The sequence below is a fragment of the Tasmannia lanceolata genome, unplaced genomic scaffold (assembly GCF_043159265.1).
Source record: "Tasmannia lanceolata isolate RefF3 unplaced genomic scaffold, GAP_Taslan_0.1 ptg000206l, whole genome shotgun sequence".
NCBI classification, from domain to species: domain Eukaryota; kingdom Viridiplantae; phylum Streptophyta; class Magnoliopsida; order Canellales; family Winteraceae; genus Tasmannia; species Tasmannia lanceolata.
This window is the reverse complement of record NW_027518882.1, coordinates 47,501-55,000: the sequence shown is the minus strand read 5'-3', so window position 1 is coordinate 55,000 and position 7,500 is coordinate 47,501. Positions and strand designations below refer to the sequence as shown.

Here is a 7,500-nt window from a genome sequence, read left to right as displayed (position 1 = left end):
TCTTTTTCTCCTGAGGTTGTCGGAATTATTCGTAATAAGATATTGGCTACAATTGAAGAGGTCTTATCAATAAAATTTCCATTTATCCGAGATCTAGGCATGGTTAACAATCCATTCCATAATTCTTCTCATTACCCCTAGAGGGAAAATGATCCCACAAACAAAGGAATTGTATAGTACGAAATCACATAAAAACAAACGGACTCATTCTAAAAAAAAAGGTGTCGACCTTCCACTCAAATTGTCCCTTTGGGGCAGGGATGGATAGGAAATATTTGAATCCGATTGTATTTCATTTAAATTAAGTATTAAGTATAAATATTAAGTAGTATACCAATGAACGGAACTATTCCTATTTTATCGAAGCTCAGGAATCAAGGAAGTTTTTCCTACAGATTCTGATGACTCTAGAAGTTTTGATTTGATTATGATCCAAAGAAAAAAAAAATCAAATCAAATAATAGAATCATTCCATGATGAAAATAGAATAAGAATAACCATCCATTTTTTGTGCATAGTGTGTATACACCACGCAATCGAAATATCAAAAAAATCCATGGGACGATTCATGAATTTGTAATAGATTGTGGGGTAGCTCATGAGAGGAATTGTTGTTGAGAAATCTGAAACTAGAAAGGAATTTTGGAATTCCTATGGAACCATAATAGTCTAAATGTAACCATAGTATAAAATAGGGTCAGTTGACTTGTTCCAATTCATTGGTTTAATCCAGTATAAATCTAAGAATAAGACGGGATCGTCTTCTTGACAAACATGAATAGATAGATTCTATCTATTTTTTTTTAATCTTTTTAATAAGATAAGAAAAAGATAAGAAAAAAAATGTTTTTTTATCCCTCGATCCTCGAGGGAAGATCTTTCTTTAATGAAAAGTTTTCTATTTTCTATTTAGAATTGATTGGTCATACCTGTATTGCAATAATACAATAATATGAATGACTCGCTATTCACTCGGTTTCTGGGTCATAATCATAAGATTATGTAGGAGAGATGGCCGAGTGGTTCAAGGCGTAGCATTGGAACTGCTATGTAGGCTTTTGTTTACCGAGGGTTCGAATCCCTCTCTCTCCGTACCTTCACCTAATTCACCAACGGTACCGACTACAATGTATCAAATCAAATAACAATTGATACGAGTATTCCAATCGTACTTTATTTGATATAGATTCTCTATTCCTAATTGCTGTGGTATGGAAAATACCGGAACGGAAAGAATGGACAAGGAATAAAAATCTCACCGCTGATCCATTTGTAATACGTGAATGGGAGAAAAATCCGGATCAAACCTCTTAGATCTATTTACTTCGGCGAAAGAAAAAAAAGGGGCTTGTCCAAAGCTTTGTTATTTTAGTTAGGTTCAAGTCTGACGGGAATAATATTCTACGACTAGCAACTCATTGATTTTCAAACCGATCCACTTAATATCTATTATTTGATTTACTAATCCTTTATATTGGGATGAATAAAGACTCAAATGTTTTGCCAACTCCTCGTGGGGGGATGAATCCATATAATTTTGAATCAGAGCTCTGGATCTTTGTTCATCCCTCATAGTAATAATATCTTGGGGTTTGCAGCGATAACTTGGGATATCTACTATACGGCCATTAACTAAAATATGTCTATGATTAACTAATTGCCTGGCTCCCGGAATGGTCGAAGCCATACCCAATCGAAAAAGGATGTTATCCAAACGCATCTCAAGTAGTTGTAGTAAAACCTGACCTGTTGACCCTTTGGCTTTCCCAGCAATACGAACATATCTAAGTAATTGTTGCTCTGTCAGACCATAATGAAAACGCAATTTTTGTTTTTCTTCTAGACGAATACGATATTGAGATCTTTTCCCGGAACGCGATTGGTTTCTAAGATCACTTCCGGATCTAGGTCTTTTCCTAGTGAGTCCCGGTAAAGCCCCTAGACGGCGTATTTTTTTGAAACGAGGCCCTCGGTAACGAGACATAAAGACTCCTTAATTTTATTGAAATTTCATTTTACAGAATAAACCTAAATTAATACTGAACTAAACGATAAACGAAGCTAAATCCACTGAAGTACTACAAAGAGGAATAAGATGAATTGTATCAATATCCGTATTATTTTGTATATTGTATATATGGGAAGTTAAGGATCCTTTTCTTGATTTGTTCTGTATAGATCAAACGGCTCCAATCCGTTTTTTATTCTTTATTCATAGTTGGAAGTTCCCGCGACATAACATAATAGATCGGTAACCCGACATTTGGAGAAAAAAAAGGGGGGGGTCTTCTCAATATTCCTTGGTCTCAAGGAAAGATGATCAATCCTGATAAAAAAAAAAAAATAGAACAAATAGAGAAAGCCGACTATCGGAATCGAACCGATGACCATCGCATTACAAATGCGGTGCTCTAACCTCTGAGCTAAGCGGGCTCATATAACAGAAATAGTGCGTGAATAGGAATTCGGGAAACTATTGGGATCTTAGTTAGCTATTAGCTATTAATAATTATTAATATTAATTATTATAAATTATTATAACATATTAATTAATATTAATAATTATTAATATAATATGAATTTTGATTTTATTTTTGATTATTTTCTATTTGATTATTTATTTTTGATTATTTCATTTATTAGTAGTCACTAGCACTAGAATTTTTTTTTTTCATTCAAATCAAATTTAAAAAACGCAAAATAATACTATATACATATGAAATAATTCTATATTCTATTATAGAATAGAATATAACTATTAGTTATAGCAGTTATAGCAGATTATATGAATTCTATTTCTATTAGAGTGTAGTTCCTAAGGAAAGGATAAGATAAGGATGCAATCCAGATCCTACTGAGATATTCCTTTTGTTTCATTCGGAAAGGGAGGAGATAGGACGAAAAAAAAAAAAAGAAGAATGAATATCGACCGTTCCAGTATTCCAAACTGCGCGGGAAAAATGAGAGGGGGGGGGGAACATCTATATGTGGGATATATCCATCCATATTGAATTGCAGATACATCAATGATAGAATCATTTCTGATTGGACCAAATAATGGAATGGTCCTCCAATAGATATGAAAGAAGATGGGCAAGAAATAAAATAGGAGCAGACACTTTTTCGATATAGGAATCAGTATCTAATGAATTCAATGGTTCCAACATAAATGAAAGAAGGGGATGGGATCACAATGAGATCGAGATCTCATAAGGGGGATATGGCGAAATTGGTAGACGCTACGGGCTTGATTGGGTTGAGCCTTGGTATGGAAACCTACTAAGTGGTAACTTCCAAATTCAGAGAAACCCTGGAATTAAAAATGGGCAATCCTGAGCCAAATCCAGTTTTCTGAAAACAAGGGTTCAGAAAGCGAGAATCAAAAGAAGGATAGGTGCAGAGACTCAATGGAAGCTGTTCTAACGAACGGGGTTGACTACATTGGTAGAGGAATCCTTCTATCAAAACTCCAGAAAGGATGACCTTATTTAAGTACATAGACGTACTTAAATATCAAATGATTAATCACGACCCGAATCCGGATTTTTTGATTATTTATATGAAAAATTGCAGAATTCTTGCTAAATTAAATCGATTCCAAAAGGAAGAATCGAAGATTCAGTGATCAAATCATTTACTCCAGAGTCTGAAAGATCTTTTGAAGAACTGATTAATCGGACGAGAATAAAGATAGAGTCCCATTCTACATGTCAATACCGACAACAATGAAATTTATAGTAAGAGGAAAATCCGTCGACTTTTGAAATCATGAGGGTTCAAGTCCCTCTATCCCCAATAAAAAAAAAAGGCCTATTTTATTCCATTCCCTAACCATTTATCCTCTTTTTTCGTCAGTGGTTCAAAATGAGCTTAGCTATGTTTCTCACTCACTCTACTCTTTCACAAATGGATCCGACCAGAAATCTTTCTCTCTTATCACAAGTCTTGTGATAGATATGATCTACGTACAAATGAACATATATGGCAAGGAATCTCCATTATTGAATCATTCACAGTCCATATCATTACTCTTACACTTACAAAGTCTTCTTTTTGAAGATCCAAGAAATTCCAAGGCTGAGGTAAGATTTTCTAATGTTTTTTGAGTCCCTTTAATTGACATAGACCCAAGCCCTCTAGTAGGATGATGCGTCGGGGATGGTCGGGATAGCTCAGCTGGTAGAGCAGAGGACTGAAAATCCTCGTGTCGCCAGTTCAAATCTGGTTCCTGGCACGTGGTTAATATATCGAATAGATACTCATACAAATGAATCGATATGGATCGGGATCCATATTCTATTCGTTAATAGTCTAGATCATGATACATACTTATCCATCTAGGGATATATCTAGATCCCCCATTTTTTTTTTTGATGGGTAAAGAAAAGAATTAGATTCTGTTCCCTCTTCTTTTTTGTTTGTTCATACTGTACCTGCTCTCGCTCAAAAAGAATGTTAATACTTCATACATATTTGAATTGAAGTTAGTTGGCTGAAAACCCAAAAGTCTAGTCTAGAGAGGAATCGAAGGGTAGGAATAGACAGGATTCATTTCAGATACAGTACAAAGAAAATCTGATCCCCTTTTCATTTCTGAATTTTGAGTTCATAATTTCATATTTTCTTTCATATTCTATTTCTTCACTTTCTCTTTCTTCACTCCCTCCTACGTGACTTTTCGGGGCCCATCTAAGTGATGTGCGCGGTACAAAGTTCATGGTGCAGAACTCTTTTGATTCATCCTATTGGCTTTGCTCATCCGAAATGGATATCTTCCAAATTGGGGAATATCAATGAAGCCCCTTTAGTAGCCCATTCATAATACTGAGATGAGAGTCCAGTTATTCTGTTTCATCTAGAACAGAACATAAAAAGATTCCTTGAATATCTGGAGTCGTAGAAGTGAATATTAGTTTCTTATCATTCAATGAGCATCTTGTATTTCATAGAAATTGGGGGCAATATAATCCTTACGTAGGGGCCAGCCTATCCAACTTTCAGGCATCAAGATACGTTTCAGGCGTGGATGATTTTCATAAGAGATTCCCAACATATCATAAGATTCCCGTTCTTGAAAATCAGCACTTTTCCAAATCCAGAAAACAGACGGGATTCTAGGATTCCTCCTTGGGGCAAATACTTTTATGCATACCTCTTCGGGTTGATCCACACCATACTGTATTCTCGTAAGATGATACACACTAGCTAACAACCCGCCCGGTGCTACATCATAAGCACACTGGGAACGTAGATAATTGTAACCATATACATATGAAATGACAGCAATGGAGTACCAATCCTCGGGCTTTATTTGTAAAGTCTCTATTCCTTGGTAATCGAAGCCCAAAGATCTATGCACTAGCTCATGCTTGACTAGCCAAGCAGATAAACGACCTTGCATCTTCTTGATCTCTCCCACATTTGTATTTGTATGAGTATTTCACATTTACGATGAAATTTATGAAGATTTACCCGCTGTTTGTTATTCTGCACAAAAGCATCCTGCCTAATTCACTAATTCGTGGGAAGATACTGAACTTTTGTATTTGAAAGATGTTTCAGTTTCAGGAGGTATTTCTGAAGTAGATGGAGATTTATAGAGTAATCCTTGATCGTAATTTCCAGTATGAGTACTGCGTCCAACATGAAACTTGTGATTGGTAGTAAAATATCGATTTTCCTGTTGAGACCCAATTTGATCTTCATAGATTTCTCGAGATACTTTCTTACGAAGTTTCGTTATAGCATCTATAACTGCCTCTGGTTTGGGTGGGCAGCCCGGCAAATAGACATCCACAGGAATTAGCTTATCGACTCCCGAACGGTACTATAAGAATCCGTACTGAACATCCCTCCTGTAATAGTACAAGCTCCCATCGCAATGACATATTTTGGTTCAGGCATTTGCTCATATAATCTCACTAAGGAAGGCGCCATTTTCATTGTTACTGTGCCGGCTGTTAAAATGAGGTCTGCTTGCCTAGGACTCGATCTTGGTACCAATCCATAACGATCAAAGTCGAATCGCGAGCCTATTAATGAAGCAAATTCAATGAAGCAACAACTGGTACCATAGAGAAGCGGCCATAAACTGGAGAGTCTTGACCAATTCGAAAGATCATTCGATGTAGTTGAAATAACTGAATTTTGGGTTGTTTGGTCAAGTAACGGAAACTCAATAGAATTAATAACTGTCTCAATGTAATCTTTTCTTTGTTTTTGATTTTGATTGTCTGAATATTCAGGAGCTAAGACCATTCCAATGCTCCTTTTCGCCATGCATAAACTGAACCAACAATTGGGATAAGCACGAAAATGAAAGCTTCTATAAATACAGATACACCCAATACATCGAAACTCATTGCCCATGGATAAAGAAAGACCGTTTCAACATCAAAAACAACAAAAACTAGAGCAAACATGTAATAGCGAATTCGGAATTGTAACCAAGCATCCCCCATTGGTTCTATACCCGATTCATAACTAGAGAGTTTCTCTGGTCCTTCACTAATCGGGGCTAAAACTCCCGAAATTAGAAATGCTAAAATAGGAATAAGACTTGATATTATTAGAAATGCCCAGAAAATATCATATTCGTAAAGCAGAAACATAGATGCACTCTCATGAATGTGGAATATACCGAATTAGTCGATTCAAATTGGAATTGTCAATTCATCCATAACTGCTTAGTCGAAACAACAATTTTGATCGAACCACATAGTTGAGTTTGTTTGCTGCGGGTCATGCCTCGTTTCAAGATTCATCCAATAGAATCCCACTTACCCTTTCTTCAATTCTATTTAGATATGGTGTAGACATATTATGTTCTTGTACAAATAAGACTCTCTCACTTTACCTTGGGTTTTCTATAAAAAAAAAAATAAATGAAAGAATATTTTCATTTTCATCAAAAATGAATAAAAAAAAGATTAATTCAATATTAATTATATTATCTATAATTATGTGAAAATAAAATGGAAATATTCCATTTTCAATGAAAATATTCAATGAATATAATATAATAATATAATAAAATCAAAGAAGAGGTCTGGCTCATTTTTTTTTTTCTCTTTTGTAGTAGAATGCCTAGCTCGGGATTTAGGGTATATTCTACTCGGTTGGCGTTGGTGTATTCTTTTCATTAAGATCGGGGTATAGAATCATTGTTTCTATTGATTCGATATGAATACATAAACAGAAACAGAATGCATCGACCAATTAGACTCTCTCCTTGTCCCAGATTTATACTTAATTGATTTGATTCAATCTTCAATCTGTTGAATTATGAGGAACCCTTACATAGAACAACTCATGGGTTCCTATACCCAAATTAGATACTTTTGACCTGTACTATCCCGACAGGACCCCCCAGAAACAATCGAGTTATTTAAATCGAGTTAAAAGTCTTGAAAGAGTCATCCTATTTCGGACCCATTTCTAGTACCCAAAATCGCTATTTGGAATGACTCGAAATACTTATTAATGTAATAACACCTAGTA

At 35.3% G+C, this 7,500-nt stretch overlaps 3 non-coding genes across 3 annotated transcripts; 2 read left to right on the top strand and 1 right to left on the bottom strand.

Annotated features, from left to right (window-relative positions):
* The first annotated feature begins 1,005 nt into the window (after positions 1 to 1,005).
* On the top strand, positions 1,006 to 1,092 carry TRNAS-GGA (transfer RNA serine (anticodon GGA)). Its single transcript has one exon. It is a non-coding gene; the product is annotated as a tRNA-Ser (tRNA).
* A 1,268-nt stretch (positions 1,093 to 2,360) lies between these two features.
* Positions 2,361 to 2,433, bottom strand: TRNAT-UGU (transfer RNA threonine (anticodon UGU)). Its single transcript has one exon. It is a non-coding gene; the product is annotated as a tRNA-Thr (tRNA).
* Positions 2,434 to 4,161: 1,728 nt separating this feature from the next.
* Positions 4,162 to 4,234, top strand: TRNAF-GAA (transfer RNA phenylalanine (anticodon GAA)). Its single transcript has one exon. It is a non-coding gene; the product is annotated as a tRNA-Phe (tRNA).
* Positions 4,235 to 7,500: the final 3,266 nt, after the last annotated feature.